The 19,689-nt window shown below is 40.9% G+C and overlaps 1 protein-coding gene across 14 annotated transcripts in view; it reads left to right on the top strand.

Moving 5' to 3' along the window:
- Positions 1-19,689, top strand: part of LOC109409964 (hepatic leukemia factor) — a 682,849-nt gene that overhangs the window by 315,394 nt on the left and 347,766 nt on the right. The window lies entirely within an intron of this gene.

Here is a 19,689-nt window from a genome sequence, read left to right as displayed (position 1 = left end):
GGAGCATAACCACATACTCTGAAATGACCGTTACAGAGTTTTACACAAGGCAGAAAGCGAAGATAGACGTCTGTTCTCTGTGAGGTTAGTGCGTTACCCACTGTTACAACAACGAAACTTCCCCTCTTCAGAGCGATCGCAGCGCCGCATGGTAAACCTCGGCGAAGTGTGCGATCGGTGATCGGTCTCGCTCGGGCGCGGGATGCGATCATCTGACTGATCCGTCGTTTGTATGTGTGTGATTAGAGTCGCGGCTGCACGGGGTCATCCTCGTGCGCGCACGCTCCCGCCCGTACCTACTTGAAATAGGTATGGGGCCGTCCATATACCACGTGGACAGAAATTTCATGGTTTTTGACCCCTTCCCCCCTCCCCGTGGACATGCGTGGACTTTTCATTGACCCCTACGCCCCTCCCCCAATGTCCACGTGGGCATCCGAAAAAAGTTTTTTTTCATATTTCTAAAATAAATGGAATAAGTGATTTTGGAAAGTTTTTTTTAATTGTTTTTTTTTCTTCATAAACAATGTCTTAAATATAATTGAAAACTTTATAAAACACAAATACTCTATAGCTTTACATAGAATACAAACAAGTAGCACAAAAAAGGCACCTACAAGTATTTAGCATTGTTTAAATTCAGCTTGATGTTTGTGAGAGTATGGGTTCGATTATTGCTCCAGTTGGTGAAAAATTTTCGTCAAACGGAAAATTCTTCATTGGGTGTTTTTCCACAGAGAACAGACATTTAAGCTCGAACAAAAATTCGTTGAAATCGTGTGTAAAGAATTTAAGTGTACCTCAACGCCACCAACGGAGACTGCCCCACATAAAAAGTCGATTTGACCCCACGATGGCAGTGTTCATTGTTAAAATACACTAGCCCACAAAGCGACACGAGCGCCAAACGGCCAAAAACGGCGAGCACTGGAAACAAAAATGACAATACAACAATGTAATTGATGGGACGCTAGCGCCGCGCAACGGGAGCATAACCACATACTCTGATATGACCGTTACAAAGTTTTACACAAGGCAGAAAGCGAAGATAGACGTCTGTTCTCTGTGGTTTTTCGTGTAACCACAGAGAACAGACGTCTATCTTCGCTTTCTGCCTTGTGTAAAACTTTGTAACGGTCATATCAGAGTATGTGGTTATGCTCCCGTTGCGCGGCGCTAGCGTCCCATCAATTACATTGTTGTATTGTCATTTTTGTTTCCAGTGCTCGCCGTTTTTGGCCGTTTGGCGCTCGTGTCGCTTTGTGGGCTAGTGTATTTTAACAATGAACACTGCCATCGTGGGGTCAAATCGACTTTTTATGTGGGGCAGTCTCCGTTGGTGGCGTTGAGGTACACTTAAATTCTTTACACACGATTTCAACGAATTTTTGTTCGAGCTTAAATGTCTGTTCTCTGTGCTTAAATGTCTGTTCTCTGTAGTGTAACCACAGAGAACAGACGTCTATCTTCGCTTTCTGCCTTGTGTAAAACTTTGTAACGGTCATATCGGAGTATGTGGTTATGCTCCCGTTGCGCGGCGCTAGTGTCCCATCACTTACATTGTTGTGTTGTCATATTTGTTTCCAGTGCTCACCGTTTTTTGCCTTTTGGCGCTCGTGTCACTTTGTGGGCTAGTGTATTTTAACGATGAACACTGCCATCGTGGAGTCAAATCGACTTTATATGTGGGGCAGTCTCCGTTGGTGGCGTTAAATCCTTTACACACGATTTCGACGTATTTTTGTTCGAGCTTAAATGTCTGTTCTCTGTGGTGTAACGTCCATCGCCTAATGTTAGTGATTGTTCAATATTTAGTCTGTACAGCCTCTGTTTGAAGACGGTGTTTTTTTAGAATGTTTGTTAAATGTATATGTTTGTCTGATTGTTTTGTTGAGATAAGGTAATTTTAAATCTTTGATTTTTGTTGAGATAAGATATATAATCTTCGTAGGTTCTTACAAAAATAAACAAGATTTATAGCAACTAAATTATATTGCTGAGGTTTAGACTTTAATCACAGAGAACAGACATTTAAGCTCGAACAAAAATACGTCGAAATCGTGTGTAAAGGATTTAAGTGTACCTCAACGCCACCAACGGAGACTGCCCCACATATAAAGTCGATTTGACCCCACGATGGCAGTGTTCATAGTTAAAATACACTAGCCCACAAAGCGACACGAGCGCCAAACGGCCAAAAACGGCGAGCACTGGAAACAAATATGACAACACAACAATGTAAGTGATGGGACGCTAGCGCCGCGCAACGGGAGCATAACCACATACTCTGAAATGACCGTTACAAAGTTTTACACAAGGCAGAAAGCGAAGATAGACGTCTGTTCTCTGTGCTTTAATATCCATTAAAACATCCTAAATTTTAAAGGAACCTACAAATATTTTTTTTAGATGAGCCTGCAAATCCCTACATGTATTTTGAAACTTTGTAGTAGTTGAAAAAAATGATATGAAACTTGGAAAAATCTATACAGAACTTAAATGAAAATTTTCTGACTGAAACACCAACATTTGCATGGTCTACACTTCATTTTAAATCTCCAGAATATTCCCATGACACGAATGCAACAATGATGGTAAAGTGTCGTTAATAAATAGTAATAATAATAGGAATATTCCTCGATGATGAAAACTAAATAATTAGAAATTCTAATAATTTGAAACAAACTAGTCTGTGGAACAATGCCATGATTTTTTTTCCCTTGAAGAAGTAACTTATAACTAAAAGACAATGAAAAATAAAATAAAATGTATGTAAGAATTGTTGAAGAGAATCTCATAAAAAATGCGACATGATTTGTTTCATTTGTTGATTCTTGTTTCCTATTTTATATGTCAATGTTGTCCACGTGGACATTTAGCGAACTCCTTCCCCCCTCTCCGTGGACAAGCGTGGACTTTTCGCTAACCCCCTCCCCCCTCCAAGCTGTCCACGTGGTATATGGACGGCCCCTAAGTTACTTCTTCATGGGAAAAAAATCATGGCATTGATCCACAGACTAATTTGTTTCAAATTATTAGAATTTCTAATTATTTAGTTTTCATCATCGAGGAATATTCCTATTATTATTACTATTTATTAACGACACTTTACCATTATTGTGGCATTCGTGTCATGGGAATATTCTGGAGATTTAAAATGAAGTGTAGACCATGCAAATGTTGGTGTTTCAGTCAGAAAATTTTCATTTAAGTTCTGTCTAGATTTTTCCAAGTTTCATATCATTTTTTTCAACTACTACAAAGTTTCAAAATACATGTAGGGATTTGCAGGCTCATCTAAAAAAAATATTTGTAGGTTCCTTTAAAATTTAGGATGTTTTAATGGATATTAAAGTCTAAACCTCAGCAATATAATTTAGTTGCTGTAAATCTTGTTTATTTTTGTAAGAACCTACGAAGATTATATATCTTATCTCAACAAAAATCAAAGATTTAAAATTACCTTATCTCAACAAAAGAATCAGACAAACATATACATTTAACAAACATTCTAAAAAAACACCGTCTTCAAACAGAGGCTGTACAAACTAAACATTGAACAATCACTAACATTAGGCGATGGACGTTACACGAAAAACACCCAATGAAGAATTTTCCGTTTGACGAAAATTTTTCACCAACTGGAGCAATAATCGAACCCATACTCTCACAAACATTAAGCTGAATTTAAACAATGCTAAATACTTGTAGGTGCCTTTTTTGTGCTACTTGTTTGTATTCTATGTAAAGCTATAGAGTATTTGTGTTTTATAAAGTTTTCAATTATATTTAAGACATTGTTTATGAAGAAAAAAAAAACAATTTAAAAAAAACTTTCCAATATCACTTATTCCATTTATTTTAGAAATATGAAAAAAATAGTTATTTATGCAACGAGTGGCAAAATGATGATTTTTACAGCACGAGTCGTACATTTATCCAACGAGGCTTGCCGAGTTGGATAAATACGAAGAGTGCTGTAAAAATCGAGTTTTGCAACGAGTAGCATACAACATTTTTTGCAATGACCAAAAGAATTCACTAGAATATAATCATTTCCGTTTGCACCATCATGTTTCGCGGTAGCTCAATGGGAACGACCACGTGCTCCAGTGTACTAGATCCGAAGTTTGGATCAAGCAAGCTGTGCTACAACCGTCACAGTTTTGCAAGCTCTTACAGTGAAAACAGTGGCAACCAAGGTGAAAACAATAGAAATACACTAGAACTCCAATGGCGCTGTTGTCACTTTTGCTTTCTAATTAAATTGATAACTCTAATTGTAATTAATCATCGTTTTTAAGTATTCATCTTATAAAGGATATTTTGTTTTGGTAAACAAAATTTATTTGACACTTCTAGTACCGCTAATGACGCTGTAAGGGCGTGGCAAACTAGATGTTAGTCACACGAACAGCCCCGACATTGGACTTCTGTGGCTAGTTATTCTACTGTGAAAACTCAGATTGTTGATCAAACAATTGCATTATGGTTCATAATGCAACCGAAATGAGTTGCATTATGAACCATAATGCAACTGTTTGATATAGTGAGAAAAAGTAGGCCGTTTCGGTGCCAGAACGGCAAGTGTAAATATAAGAATTTATAGTTCCGAGTTGCAAAAAAACTTTTTATGCAATTCAGTATCATAATTTACATTTTATGTAACTCATTTTGGTATCATAATGGCCAATTTTTCTGAACTGGCTCATTATGCAACTGAAATGAGTTGCATAATGAAAAATAGTTATATAATGTTCATAATGCAACTCATTTGAGTTGCATTATGAACATTATGCAACTCAAATGGGTTGCATTATGAAAAAATCATTGCATAAAATTTTGTATGGAACTCGTTGCAAAACTCGATTTTTTCAGCACTCTTCGTATTTATCCAACTCGGCAAGCCTCGTTGGATAAATGTACGACTCGTACTGAAAAAATCAACTTTTTGCAACTCGTTACATAAATAACTATTTCGGATGTCCACGTGGACATTGGGGGAGGGGCGTAGGGGTCAATGAAAAGTCCACGCATGTCCACGGGGAGGGGGGAAGGGGTCAAAAACCATGAAATTTCTGTCCACGTGGTATATGGACGGCCCCTATTGCAACCATTCGAAATGTGATTAAATAAAAAGGGATGACGCGAACCCGGCGGAAACTTGAGCGTCTGGTCTCTCTGGAAATGTTCGCGCGTTCTCGTGTCTGCGCGGCGCGATAGATTGGTAATTGTAGGTAGGTAGGTGCATACAGAAGTGCAGTGCAATGCAACGATGTAGTGGGGGTGATAAAAACGGCTAGACGAGCCGGATCGTTGTTGGCGTTGTCAGCTGAGTAATTCTGGCTGATTACCAATAATAATTGTCGGGCTGTTCGTTAGTGTATGTTTTGTTTGGGGTTGTTAGTGTGAAGTTGGAAGTGATCCCGGGGGTCACTTTGGGTTTGAGAAACTCTTGAATACGGGGGATGTTATAAATCATTGGCGTAGATCGAAGACTACTTGATAAAGTGGTCTTCGCGTAGATTGAAGCCAGGCTCCCCCTCAGAATATTTCTACAGACAATCTTTATAATACAGATACATCTTTGTATGTACGTATACATACAATCTCTGGTATCCAATAGGCTTATTTTTCGGAAGCAAACGATCACTCTTTTCTCCGATGGCAGGAATGAGAACCCTATGAACCACCGCCAACATTTTCCATGGCGCAGCATAGGCACAGAGAACAGACGTCTATCTTCGCTTTCTGCCTTGTGTAAAACTTTGTAACGGTCATATCAGAGTATGAGGTTATGCTCCCGTTGCGCGGCGCTAGCGTCCCATTACTTACATTGTTGTGTTGTCATATTTGTTTCCAGTGCTCGCCATTTTTGGCCGTTTGGCGCTCGTGTCGCTCTGTGGTTGAGGCACAGAGAACAGACATTTAAGCTCGAACAAAAATACTTCGAAATCGTCTATAAAGGATTTAAGTGTACCTCAACCACAGAGAACAGACGAACATGCTCGAACAAAATTGCTTGAAAATCTTGTGTAAAGAAAAAACAAGCTCAGTAGCGACATCGACGGTGACTTTCCCACTCAAAAACTTGTTTCGACACCATGATGGCGCTTTCTGAAGAAATATTTCACTAGCGCACCTTTAAATTTTCCTACTCAAATTGTGAGCTGTATTTGCTTAAATAACAAGATGTTATGATTATTTCACTAATCCAGTAACAAAATTTGAGCAACCCATTGATAATTAGTTTCATTATTTTCAATAAGAAACAAGTTGAACAAGAATTCAATTAATGTTTTTCCAAGTAAATCCAACACATTCTCTTGGTGGAACTATACTAGGGTGCACACTTGGTGACACTAGCGCCAACAGGTAAAACAACGGCAAATTTGTACCCCAATTCGAAATTTGACAGCGCCGCGTAATGGCCACATTCCCAGTTATTTCAAAACAACCGTTGCAATGCTTTACACAACTGCACTACATGAGCTTGGACGTCTGTTCTCTGAATAGAGGTAATAAACTATAGAGGGAGAATGTCGCTGGCGTCGACGCCGAAACATCTCTTGCTGGTGAAGATAGGGAGGTATATAAGTGTCAAAGCGAAAAAGTATGCAGTTTGACAGATAGATACCCGGGATGTTTTCGAACGAGAACAAAGGGAACAGCAGCGACATTCTTCCTCTATAGTTTATTAACTCTATTGTTCTCTGTGCCTCAACGCCACCAACGGAGATTGCTCCACATATAAAGTGGATTTGATCCCACGATGGCAGTGTTCATCGTTAAAATACACTAGCCCACAAAGCTACACGAGCGCCAAACGGTCAAAAACGGCGAGCACTGGAAACAAATATGTCAACACGACAATGTAAGTGATGGGACGCTAGCGCCGCGCAACGGGAGCATAACCACATACTCTGAAATGACCGTTGCAAAGTTTTACCACAGAGAACAGACATCCAAGTCCAGTTCCGAAACTGTGTAAGGAATTTAACGGCCATTTGAAATCGGCAACACAAGTGGCAATAGTGTGGCGCTGCAATCGGTTAATTTCCCATACTAATTTAATTCACCACTTGAAATGTTTCAATTCACCACTGACTGTGGCAATATGGTGTTTGGTGGCGTTAGTGTTGTCATCGTGTATTGGTTTGCAACCTTACTCAAGTAAAGATTCAAATCCTTACACAACATTCCGAATGAAATTTGTTCTAGCCTGGATGTCTGTTCTCTGTGGTTTTACACAAGGCAGAAAGCGAAGATAGACGTCTGTTCTCTGTGGTTGAGGCACAGAGAACAGACGTCCAAGCTCATGTAGTGCAGTTGTGTAAAGCATTGCAACGGTTGTATTGAGATAACTGGGAATGTGGCCATTACGCGGCGCTGTCAAATTTCGAATCTGGGTACAAATTTGCCGTTGTTTTATCTTTTGGCGCTAGTGTCACCAAGTGTGCACCCTAGTATAGTTCCACCAAGAGAATGTGTTGGTTTTACTTGGAAAACATTAATTGAATTCTTGTTCAACTTGTTTCTTATTGAAAATAATGAAACTAATTATCAATGGGTTGCTCAAATTTTGTTGCTGGATAAGTGAAATTATCATAAACATCTCGTTATTTAAGCAAATACAGCTCAGAATCTGAGTAGGAAAATTTAAAGGTGCGCTAGTGAAATATTTCTTCAGAGAGCGCCATCATGGTGTCGAAACAAGTTTTTGAGTGGGAAAGTCACCGTCGATGTCGCTACTGAGCTTGTTTTTTCTTTACACAAGATTTTCAAGCAATTTTGTTCGAGCATGTTCGTCTGTTCTCTGTGGTTGAGGTGCACTTAAATCACAGAGAACAGACGTCTATCTTCGCTTTCTGCCTTGTGTAAAACTTTGTAACGGTCATTTCAGAGTATGTGGTTATGCTCCCGTTGCGCGGCGCTAGCGTCCCATCACTTACATTGTTGTGTTGTCATATTTGTTTCCAGTGCTCGCCGTTTTTGGCCGTTTGGCGCTCGTGTCGCTTTGTGGGCTAGTGTATTTTATCCACAGAGAACAGACGTCTATCTTCGCTTTCTGCCTTGTGTAAAACTTTGTAACGGTCATTTCAGAGTATGTGGTTATGCTCCCGTTGCGCGGCGCTAGCGTCCCATCACTTACATTGTTGTGTTGTCATATTTGTTTCCAGTGCTCGCCGTTTTTGGCCGTTTGGCGCTCGTGTCGCTTTGTGGGCTAGTGTATTTTAATTATGAACACTGCCATCGTGGGGTCAAATCGACTTTATATGTGGGGCAGTCTCCGTTGGTGGCGTTGAGGTACACTTAAATCCTTTACACACGATTTCGACGTATTTTTGTTCGAGCTTAAATGTCTGTTCTCTGTGTTTTAACTATGAACACTGCCATCGTGGGGTCAAATCGACTTTATATGTGGGGCAGTCTCCGTTGGTGGCGTTGAGGTACACTTAAATCCTTTACACACGATTTCGACGTATTTTTGTTCGAGCTTAAATGTCTGTTCTCTGTGCTTAAATCCTTCACACACGATTTCGACGTATTTTTGTTCGAGCTTAAACGTCTGTTCTCTGTGGTGAAACATCAAGAAATCCCATTGCAATTTTGCATACAAACTTTAGAGGCACAAATCTGACGAACGAAGCTTCGAACCAAGCCGCACTTGTTTATCCCGGCTTTACTCACTTGCAAATAGAAGCAGCTTTTCCAAATCGAGAGCATTTCTGGAGCTCGATTTGAATAGGTCGTATGTGCTTTTGTCGATTAAAAATTCGATCAGTTGGATTCGCTCATTATAGCGAAAACCGTCGAAATTGAGCAAAGTTCAAACATACAGCAGAATCCTCACAAAACAGGCTTTCTGTTCCATCATTAAAAGTTTGCAAAATATCTGCCATATTGCTACAATGAATAAAATGAACTGATCGAATTTTATATCGACAAAAGCACATACGACCTATTCAAATCGAGCTCCAGATTTGTTTACGAATTTTCAAGATTGATGCTTTTGAAAACGTGAGTTGGGGACCAAGTCGGCCATTGTGGCAGCCATGTTTGTATTCTCTGAAGTTTCTCCTTAACAATTTACTTCATTCTCCAAATTTGTATTTGCACAAAGGCGTTTTTTAATGATTTCAACATTATTAATCACTAAATATAAAAAATTAACTAACTTTTTCTCACATTTATTTTCTCAACTAGTTGTCTAAGAAATGCATTCATCAAATCCTGGGAAAAATCGATAAAGGCATTTCCACAACGTTTTTTTCTGAGATCAAGTTTCTTATTTTTTAAGGTTTTCTATGGAACATAAAAACTATCACACAGTTTCTTAGCTTTTCTAACCGCATTCAATTTGAACTAATTTATTATTTCAGTTCATTCGATCCTTTAGATGTCAAAGTTTGTCATACCATAAAAAAGAATGCAGTGAACAGTAATTAAGACATTCGTTAGTTGCTACTGGTGTTGTTGAGAAATTTGAAACTTTTTTTTTCGCTTTGAGAAGGCCCGCAATGATGGTTCTCCATCAAATAGTCCTGTGAAATTTACTTTTACTGATCCAGAAATATCTTTTCGATTCAGTAACTTTCATTTTGTTTGAAAATTAAAAATTTTATTTGTAAGATTTGTTTTCGCTACATTTTTTACCACTTTGTGCAACTTCAAATTTTAATCATATAGTTGACAGAGCTCCATTTTGCTAATTTTAGAAGAAACATTAACAAAGTAGGTATTATATGTTGCGTAAGAATGCTTTCTACAAGCAACTTTTTTGAAAATTGTTCTCAAACTGAAATGGCAGTTAATCGTTAGTGTATTTATAATTTCTGAAACAGTCTTTAATGAACCAAAGGAACACTTTTTGGAAAAAAACATTTAATTCTCTTTCAGAAACGCTAAGATCCGGTAGGTATATACGAACAATTTATGAGATTAAATTGAGGAGCTCTTGCTATGCCTCCGGCTCCGGCGAGAGACCTTCCGGACTTTTTGTTTGCTAGCCAATCTGATGTCCATCGGCATGGGCATCGAGAATGATGATGTTAGAAGCCATTGCAAATGGAAAATAGCAACTTCTAGACAAAAAATCAGTAAAATTTGACGACAAAAAATTGACAGTTTGCGTTCTTGTACACCATGTGTACTGGAAGGGCTATATGTTCACTCCAAAAATGACTTTTTGATAGAAGGTCCAGAGGGTCATGTCACATATACCAATCGACTCAGCTCGACGAATTGAGGTGATGTCTGTGTTTTTTTCCTCCCAACCTCCCCAGCAGAGAAAACCGATTGGAAAAACTCTGCTACACCTTGATGCCTCGATCCCCCTGGTACCACTGATATGCGACTGCTTCAGGGGGGGCAATGCGCTCATGCGCTCTTCTGCTACTGTGCTCAAGCACTTCTTGTCGCTCCTAATCTGTACTCACGCACTTCTCGTATTTTGCTTACTCCGGTTGGTGTTGGCTCGCCATTAAGCGGACAACATGCTTAGTTTCAATTTGTTATTCTACACGTTCTAATGTTAGTACCTAACATACCGCCTTTCAGCGACACATAGGTACAACATACACACAATTTGTTATTCTAATACCACGCAAGGTATTCGGATCCTACTAACTTGCTCAGAACGGTGTCCTCCCCGTGCCGCCGTTGTGCCATTTAGCACTCCAGTTTTTCGCGCACGACTCGTGTAGTCCCCGACGGTGGATCTATCCTACGCCGACAAAGAATTGCCCGGCAGTGGAACATCTTCCGAAACCGTTTCTTCCCAGACAGGTGCCGAGGTCTCTCCTGCGATTCCGGTTGGAGACTGGCTTCTGGTTCACAGGCGCCCTGACCGCCAAATTCCGGTGCTTCTTCGCGATAGACTCGGTCTAGTCCCCGGCGGTGGACCTAGCCTACTCCGACGGAGAAAAATCCCTGGCGGTGGAAGTTCTCCTGATACCGATGTTTCTATCCCGACCAGCAAGGTGCCGAAGTCGGTCCGGCGATTCCGGTTGATGGAGGACTTCCGGTTCACCGGCGCTCCGACGACCAAAAACCGGTGCCACGTTTCGGACGACTCAGTCATGTCCCCTGCGGTGGATCATGCCTACCCGGATCGCGTTCCGTCGCTCTCTGGTCTTCGCGCCACTTCCTCTGCAGCGCGGACAGCACCCTCGTTACTGCTCTTTCGACAGCGTTCCACGTGTTTTCATCGCAACACATCTCTTCGACAATGTTGTCGACTGTCACTCCGCGCAACAAGACGCGAATTTCTTCGAACCTGGGGCATTCGAAAACGACATGTTCCGGTGTCTCTTCCACGTTAACACACTCCGAGCAAAAGGGCGAAAGAGCGTGCCCAAACCGGTGCAGGTACTTCCTGAAGCAGCCATGGCTGGACAGGAACTGCGTCAGATGGAAGTTCACCTCCCCATGCTTCCTATTCACCCACGCTGACACGCTAGGGATAAGCCGATGAGTCCACCTGCCATTCGCCGAATTGTCCCACTCTTGCTGCCACTTAGTCAACAAGTTCGCTCTGACGATATCTCTTACGCTCCTGGTACTTCTGCGTTGGTAGCATTCCACGTCTTCGGCGATGGTGATGCAAATGGGCATCATTCCCGCGATAACACATACTGCCTCCGTCGAAATGGTTCTGTACGCGCTCGCGACCCGAGTGAGTGGCCATGAGTAGGAATGCGCTGTCTAGCGCTCTTCGATTCCGCTTCGTACTCAGTGCTTTAGCCCATGCTGGGGCACCATACCTGAGTATTGAGCCTGCTACGCTCGCCAGAAGACACCTCTTACTACTTCCTGGTCCCCCGACGTTCGGCGTGATCGCTATAGCATTGACAGCCTTCGCCGCCTTTCCACAGGTGTAGTCGACGTTCTCCTTGAAGTTGAGTCGATCATCGACCATCACTTCTAGATGCTTCAAAGCTCGTTTCGATGTGATTACGTACTCCGACTACGATCTCCATCGTTTGGGCTGCTTTACAGTTGCTGACCAGAAGCACCTCCGTTTTGTGATGGGTAATCTGTAGCTTGACCCCAGTCATCCATCTTTCAACAGTGGACATTGATTCCGTCGCCAGCATTTCAACTTCTTTAAGAGTCTCTCCCATTACCGTCAACACAACGTCGTCTGCGAAGCCCACAATGACGACTCCTCTTGGAAGTTTTAACGACAGTACGCCGTTGTACATAGCATTCTAGAGCGTTGGGCCTAGTATGGACTCTTGTGGAACACCTGCCGTTACTTCTATAGACCTCTGCCCTTCGTTGGTCTCATACACCAGTACCCTGTTCTGGAAGTAGCTCCGTAAAATCTGGCACAGATAATCGGGAACCCGCATACTGTGTAGCGCTACGGCGATAGCCTCCCAGCTGACACTGTTAAACGCATTTTTGACGTCTATCGTTACCACAGCGCAGAATCGATCACCTCTCCGTTTTTTCTTCGACGCCTTCTGGGCATTCTCGATGACTACCCGAATCGCATCCACCGTCGATTTTCCCTTACGAAATCCGAATTGCATCGCTGACAGTCCCGTCTCACTTTCGGCGTATTCTGTCAACCTGTTAAGGATGACCTTCTCTAACAGTTTTCCTAGGGTATCCAGCAGGCAAATCGGTCTATACGATCCTGGGTCCCCCGGCGGCTTTCCTGGTTTCGGTAGCAGCACCAACTTTTGAACCTTCCAACCGTCTGGGAAGTAGCCTTCATCCAGGCATTTTTGGAGCACCATCCAGATCATGTCCGGAAACGCCAATATCGCCGTTCTAACTGCTACGTTCGGGATCCCATCTGGACCGGGAGCTTTCCCGATCTTGAGCCCCTTCGCAATTACCAGCAACTCTGCATTGGATATCCGAGCACCTTCGTTGGGCTCTTCTGCATTCTCTGCGTATGGTGTGGGCGGCCAAAACGTTGAGCCATGGTGCGGAAAAATACCTTCCACGATCCTCCTTAGTTTGTCCGGGCACATTTCCACGGGTACTGCTGGACCTTTGGAAGCGTCTGCTAGCACGGAGGCAAGCAGCGCGGAGGGTACTAATCGTCGCGTTCCACCAATACGCTGGCCGTTTTCTGTTTCTGGGCTCTATCTTCCTCGGCATTACTATGTCGCATGCCGTAACAATCGCTTCCGTTAGTTCACCTGCATCAAGGGTTGCACCGCCGTATGACCGCAGCGCCTCGACAAAGACCTCCTTGTCGAAGTCTTTTGTCTTCCACGTTCCACCTTCGTTCGCCTGTTCGCGTTCTCCTCGTCGAAGTAGAGGCTCGCCGGCCAATGCTGTAGAGGATCCCCTGGTGATCGCTGTTGGAATACTCCTCGCTGACTCTCCAGTTCATGTCTTCCGTAAGCGACGGACTACAGAACGTAACATCGATGATGGATTCACGGCCGTCTCTGCGGAATGTGCTGGCCATACCATCGTTGCAAAGCCTCACATCCAGCTTCGCCAGGGCTTCCAGTAGGCTGTACCTCCTAGCATTGGTGAGCCTACTACCCCATTTCACGCCCCAGGCGTTGAAATCTCCTCCGATGACTACCGGCTTCCGCCCGACCAGCGTGTCCGTGAGTGCATCCAACATCCTGTTGTACTCTTCATCCGACCACCTTGGAGGTGCATAGCAACTGCAAACGAAGACTCCATTAATTTTGACAACCACAAAGCCTTCGTATGAACACTCGATCACTTCTTGAATGGGGAATCTACCCATCACCTTATCAGAAAAATAGTCTCAACCATATCTGAACCGGGGGTGTTCCGGAACCGGTTCCGGGTGTCCCGCCGGAGGTGGCCAAATATAAAAGTGAACCAAACTCATGCATGCGACACATTAAGCAGCGGCATTTTTGGAACCCTGATGAACGATAAGCAGGAAAATAGTCTCAGACCATATCTGGACCGGTTGTGATTAGGAACCGGTTCCCGGTGTTCTGCTGGAGGTGGTCAAATTAAAAGTGAACCAAACCCTTGCATGCGACACATCAAACAGTGGCTTTTTCGATAACCTGATGAATAGTAAGCAGGAAAATATTCTCAGACCATATCTGAATCGATAGTGTTCCGGAACCAGTTCCGGATGTCCCACCGGAAGTGTTCAAATATAAATGTGAACCAAACCCGTGTTTGCGACACATCAAATCACGCCTTTTTTGATAACCTGATGAATGCTTGGCAAGAAAATATGCTCAGACCATACTTGAGAAAACCAGTAGTGTTCCGGAACCGGTTCCGGGTGTCCCGCTGGAAATGGTCAAATGTAAAAGGGAACCAAACGCATGTATGCGGCAAAATAAATACCGGATTCTTTGATAACGTGAAGAACTGACAGCAATAAAGTGGTCTCAGACCACATCTGAAACTACTGGTAGTGTTCCGAATCCAGTTCTGAGTGTTCCGCCAAATATTAAAATTAACCAAACCCATGCAGTTCAGATTAGGGACAATCGGTACAGTTCCGGAACTGGTTCTGAGTGTCCCGCCGGAAGTGGTAAAATTAAAAATTGAACCAAACAAATGCATGCGTATCGTTTGCCCATAAATTTGTGAGAAATTTGTATTTTTAGTGTCTTTTGTTGATGAATTTGTAGGAGGAACATTGCAACATGAAACTGGGGATTGTTGGAGTAGTTTAGCAAAGAACACAGTTATTATCAGCTTTATTAGGGAGATTTTCTGCCCTAGGCTGGTTCATCTCCAAATGACACAGTCTTTCAGTTGCGTTACTAGCAGCTTTAAAGCTGAAAATGTATTTCAATTGAATGAATCAGTTATAAACATTGATATTCAATTTGTACTTACATTTCTGTAGAATTCTCGCTGGATTTAGCTATTCTCTTACTACTTGTTGTGCGACCTTTTCGTGGAGTTAATCTCTATACTGCAAGAGTGTTTACCAATTATACAAACAGAAGTGTACCTTATTGCTATACAAATAATAGAAGCTTAAGCATTGCTCAGTGTGAGTGGTGGCCTTTGGTTGTTTCACCATCAACATTTCAGTGCATTTTGAAGTTATCATTTATGATTGTAACCCCTTAAACTGCAGTTAAAAAAAATAAAACTAACACATTTTTGGAACTCTTGAAAATTTTCCTGTACAAATCACAAACATAATTTTCGAATTTTTATTTCAGGTTTTTATTGTAAACACAAAAAAATATCTGCACATACATATTTTTGTAAATTTGTTAAGGCATTTCTTGATAATTTTTTCAAGTTTTTTTTGTTGAGGTTTGTTTTTTTTTCAGACGACAACATCTGACCAAATCTTTGCAGTTTTTGTTATACAATTCCAGGCAGAGCTCCCGAAAAAGTTCTAAGAATCCAATTGCAAAATGTTCCGAAAAAAAAACTTGCAGATTAGTTTTGATTAACCAGCGTTGGGCTTTGCTCAACTAAAATATATGGAAGATAAATATTCTGACGATTGTCCAGAGCCAAACAAAAAAAAGACAGACAACAACAAAAACTCTTGCCGCGTCTTTTTTGGAAATTTTCAAATAAATATTTGCAATGAGTAGTCTGTTGTTGGCTGCTGTGCATGCATCGCTTTTCCATGGGGTGAGTATCGCAGCTTAATCGATCGCGTTCGATATTGTCTTACGCAAAAACGAAAACAATAGGTGCTTAGGTGTTTAGTATTGTGTTGTATGTTAAAAATTGGATTATTGGCTGGTTTGTTGCATGCAGTTCATTCCTGCCTGGATAGTACTGTGCATATTAAGCATGGTAGATTAGTACCAAGCCCTATTCATTGGTTCTTTGTGCAATTTCGATTGCTCTTCTCAATTACGGAGTAGCAACTACGAATCGTGAGGTAATCTATGTTCATACTTTCAAATAAATATTTGAAAATAAAACAAAAGGCTCTAAAAATATATATTTGAATGTAAAAGAAAAGGCGAAGGAAATTTCAAAAAAGTTACCTAAATAATGACTTTAATTTATGTTACCAGTAAAAGGCTGCTGTTTGTCACTAAAATGGCAAATATAGAACAATTTGTATAGTGCAAAAATTTCAATGAACGAATCCAAAAAATCGTATCAAAAGTTCTTTCAAACTTTCATTGATTCGTGTAACACGAGATGTTCTGCATAACATTTCGTCAGAATTACATTATTCATTCTTTCAACATTTCACTACAATAATCTGGCCTGGTAGACCACTGGAGTGCCACCCTTGGAGGACTGCTGCAGTGTGTAGGCAGGAGTACAGTCTAAGCAGCCATAAAACGAATCAGTCGTTGATAAAGTTAAATGTAGTAAAAGAAAACGTAAAACAGAATACACGGACAGAAATGTTGTCTGGTTGATATAACTTTTTCCCATAATTCTACCAAGCTTCAAATATATTCTTGATGTAATTGCTTTAAATGGTTGTTTCACAATGATTTGATGTTTGCACCAAGCATATATTTAATTTGAATCAACTCCTCTGAAGATCAACCATCTAATGCTCAAACCAAGAATACATGTCATTACTTGTACAATCTTGGCTGCTATCTATTCAGTCACAAAGAAGTTGATAAATTTGTTCATCATGGCGGTTGCAGTTCAAAGAGACGACTTCAATTGTATCGAATTCTTTCGAAATATGTGGGTATGTATAAAACTAAAGTTATACTTCTATGATCGTATTTCAATGAATTTCGTTTTCAGCAAACGGGAATGAAATTTAATGACTTAAAATTGAGCGCGAAGAACTGCCTACAGCACGTCAAGCAAACACAGGCATTGCAGTGGAAAACGAATTGCCTCGGACTTTGATGAGTATCACAGGCCAATAAAGCTCTATCCGTAATAGGTACTATATAAACGATAAATTTGTCCTCGTGTTTATCCAAAACATAAGGCTTTTAATAATTTTAAAAATAAAATTAAAACATAATTTGAACGATGCTCAGTGTATGCTTAAATCAACCATCCGATATAGTTAGTTCAACCCTCAAGTTGAGGGTCAGTTCAAACATAAACATGCTTGAATCCACCATGAGAAAAATTGAGCTGTCAAACCATCAACTATAAATCGTCCCCTTAATGCTAGAACTAGGTAACTGGTTTTGCGAAATCGCAAGAAATTTGTTTATATCTGAACGTACACCACAATAAACACAAGTTTGTCGATTGAAAATCCGAAAACACATATTAATTCAACTTTTAAAACCAACAAAGAGTTTGTTTTATACCAGAATAAGTTTTACCAGCCATTTTTAACTGCATTTTCCAAAACGAGTTACCTAGTTCTAGCATTAAGGGGGCGAAATATTGTTGATGAAAGCATAATATGGTTGAATGAACTATATTTCTTGCTCGCATCAATGCTTCAATTCTGGTTAATTTAAGCTTCCACTATTATTCAACCTATTGTATTATGCGTGATACAATCTCAAAATAGGATTATATAAAAGTCAATGCACAAATATGCTTGTTTGGGACCGTAATATGATTGACATGACTTTATATTTTTCTCCGTGTACCTGGACTTTCCGAGACAATATTAAACTTATCCTGCACAGCCAGGGACGAAATTTGAATGGTAAAACACGGGAGCATCTAGGCGACTCCAAGGTAAGATGATAAAAAGGAGAAAGCAGTATTTCAGCAAACAACTGAATCGCTCAAGGGGCGAGCATTATCGTACGAAGAACTAGTCGAAATGGGCCCGAAAAAGATGGTCATTGGTCTGCACCGGCTGATTGTCAGAAACTGTAAAACGGACTAGCTGTCATATCAAAGGAGTAGAAGGAATGAGTAATTTGTATCCACAAGAAAAGAGACGATTCGGAATGTGAGAACTTACGAGTGATCGTGATTCTGATTACCATCTACAAATTTGTTCCACGTCATCTTTCGTCGCGTCGTCTATCATAAATAGCAAATTTCGTGAGAAGTAATCATGCCGGCTTCACTGACGGCTGGTCGACTGAATGTTTCAAATATTTCAATATCATAAGTTTGAATTGAGCAAGTATGGTAGGTTCATTTAAAAGTACTCGTATGTATCAGCAAATTCTGGAAAAGTAACTAAGGTATTCACTCATAACAACCGTGTATAGAATTAGCTTTAATTCTTTAGATCCGGACATACATGATCCCGGCAATGAAGTCAAGCATAACAAACGTGTTCGAGATCAGAGGCAGCAAAGGCAAAACAAATCGGCTCCAAAGGGTTTGGTTAAAATACACCTTAATAAAAAATATATAAAAAAAACTCATAACAATTACTTTTAAAATAGTCCCTCGTTACATACACTGTTGAATTCCATATCATGGATTTAGGAACGCGGTCCCTGTCCCATGGGAGAGATAAATAAGTCTATGGTGAATAAGCATACCTATTTAGATGAATTAAATCATATTAACGATGCTTGCGTGTCAGTGGTCAGCGGAAAATCAAAACAAATTTCCTTATTGTTTCCTTTTCTCCTGGTTTTTCTTTAATAAATTAATGCGTTTTCCATATACTAGCGTTCCTCCAATACAGATACCTAAAGGAATGACTAATAACAACACCTCTGGGGATCGTAATATATTCCCTTCGTCGTTTGCCATGTAAAATAAACGACCACCCTATGAAACAAGTTCCCTATCCCGTAGGAATAAGGGGACCATTCATCATTCTGGTAGCACACTACTCAACGGAATTATTGATCACTAAAACAACTTAAACGGTTATTAGTAGTAAACACAAGTAGTTGGGCATTCCCTCCCTCCCTAGTACTTAGCATGTGTTTAAATAGACGCGTTCCAAGATCTTCCAACAATATGGCAGTGGACGTAAATGGGATGCTGCCCCGCCAAAGGGGCTGATTATTCTTCCAGGGGGTTTGTTTGGAATGATTTGTTCCTTATATTTTGTTCTGTTGGCGCATTGTCTAGCAGTCTAGCTTGTGTGATGATGATGGTGATGCTGATGCATGCAAAGTGGAACCATTCCTGTTGCACATATGTATTTAAATTTTTGCTATAATAAATAATAATACAGAGCGTTGCGCAGAATGTGGAAGCGGATATGCTAATCAATATACCCATGTAGATGGATTATATTCGCACGACTTAGCAGCTCTTGGATTGGGGTTTACTGGATGTTTATTTGTTGGATGAGACAAAAGATATGCTTGAAAGTAGCAACATGAAGAATGTTCGTTTAAGAAGATAAACTGCAGATTGAGAAATTTATTCGTTTTTTTATACACACAGCTCTGCGACTCCCGCTTGGTGTAGGATCTTTTCATAATAGGAAGTTAGTCTTTTATTTTACTTGAAAAACTTGTAATTAGAAGGCACGAAATGTTGCTAATAGACAAATTGAGTTATGAAATTTGTTTAATCCTTCAGGTTCACGCACACAGCGCGAGCGCGGTGCAGTTTCAGCCGCTTGATGGCGCGTATCCTGAAAGGTTAAAAAAATCGCTTTCTGGTTAGATTCGAACCCACGACTCCGAATTCGCAAGACCGGCGCTTTAACCAACTAAGCCACTGAACAAATAACAATTCTGCGGAACAGAAAGCCAAATTTGCTCCGTAGCCACACCGTGAACACTCCTTTTTCACAAACCCATCTCTCTTTCGGCTTAGATGCCAATCCACAACACACTTGCGTTTGCGTGCCCACTCACTACAAGTGAGAGCGAATTGTTCATGAAGCCGAGACTTACTCTCGCACTCCGC

Source organism: Aedes albopictus, chromosome 2, assembly GCF_035046485.1.
Source record: "Aedes albopictus strain Foshan chromosome 2, AalbF5, whole genome shotgun sequence".
NCBI classification, from domain to species: Eukaryota; Metazoa; Arthropoda; class Insecta; order Diptera; family Culicidae; genus Aedes; species Aedes albopictus.
This window is presented reverse-complemented; position numbering and strand designations above follow the sequence as displayed.